Below are 1565 nucleotides of genomic sequence, written 5' to 3'. Positions count from 1 at the left end.
TATTATAAATATCTTTGATCACAGAAGATGTAAAACACCTTTCTTGATCCCACAAGATAGAGAGTGGAGATCCAAATACAGAGAAAACGTCACGGATTAGAACTTCAACAATTTCTTTAGAAGACTTTGACTTAATGGTAATAGCAAAAAGCCAACCAGAGAAGGTTCATATAGCAGAAAGGATATACTTGTAGGTTTTCTCAGTTTGAGGGAGTGGTTCTCAGATGTCAATGTGCCACTTGCCATGAAATGCATCTTCTCTGAAAATTCGTAAGGGAACTTTTGACCTTTTATGATGTTTGAATCTTGCACACTTTTCATATTGAAAACAAATGAGGCAATGTCTTTTCACATTCCAGGCCAGTAGAAAACCTTATGAACAGCAGCGTATGTCATGCTAATACCAAAATGGTTTTCTGTAACTGGATTTTCATGGTATGACTTGATGGTGTCCACTACATGCTTAGATGGGACAACAAGCTGGAAACTCTCTTTATCTGGATCTAGGCTAGAATGTTTAAGTCTCCAATACAAAATTCCATCATGAAGAACGAAAGACTGATATTGTAATCAGAGAGATCTTGTTTGTGGACTATGACCAACAATGTCTTGAAAGGTATGTCTCAATTTCTCTTGTAAACCAACTATAATTGGCATTGACTCTTGATGCAATAGTTTATCCTTTTTGAACTGAACAGGTGTAAAGTTAGGATTAGGTGTTATAGAAACTCAATATTCTAAAAGTCTTTTTGGAGTGAGGTTGTCTTGTATTTCTAATTTTGAATATTTCTTGCAGTCACTTGAATACGGTTTAGCTGGTCTTCTAGACAGACCATCAGCTTCAACATTTTTGCTGCATTTAATGAAGGAAATTTTGAAACTGTAAGGAGCTAATCTGCTGATGCACCTTGTTAGAAGTCCAGAAGGATTCTTGAAGTTTTGAAGCCACTGCAACGCTGCCTGATTTGTTATTTTGAAACGAGCACTAGCAAGGTAATAGTGAAAATGTTTAACAGCTTCCACTAGAGCTAACAGCTCTTTGTACGTGACACAATATTTTCGCTGAACAGCATTCATGAACAATGTGTAAATTTGTTATTACAGTGGTTTTATTTGTTGCTGTAAGTTTTTTGAACGTAGACAAAATGGATAATTTTGAATTATTGTTTTGACAGGAACACTGACTGGAAGAAGGCCTCTTTGAAGATCTAAAGATGTATGCATTAGAGCACCAAAAATGACTTCAGATAAGGGAAAACTTTTTTGATGTGTGAGGAATGCTTCTATAAGTTTCACAGATGAGAGGTTATTGTTTTGACAGGAACACTGACTGGAAGAAGGCCTCTTTGAAGATCTAAAGATGTATGCATTAGAGCACCAAAAATGACCTCAGATAAGGGAAAACTTTGTTGATGTGTGAGGAATGCTTCTATAAGTTTCACAGATGAGAGGTAATGGTTTTTGCCAATTTTTCTAATCCTTTTAAACTATCATTTTTAGATGTTGTTTCAGTGTTCTTATCCATCTTTTCACTTTACTGTTTGCAGGTGGATATGCCAGTGAAA

Source organism: Frankliniella occidentalis, unplaced genomic scaffold (genome assembly GCF_000697945.3).
Source record: "Frankliniella occidentalis isolate FOCC.00 unplaced genomic scaffold, Focc_3.1 Scaffold287, whole genome shotgun sequence".
NCBI lineage: Eukaryota > Metazoa > Arthropoda > Insecta > Thysanoptera > Thripidae > Frankliniella > Frankliniella occidentalis.
The sequence above is the reverse complement of the archived record's forward strand: the minus strand, read 5'-3'. Positions refer to the sequence as shown.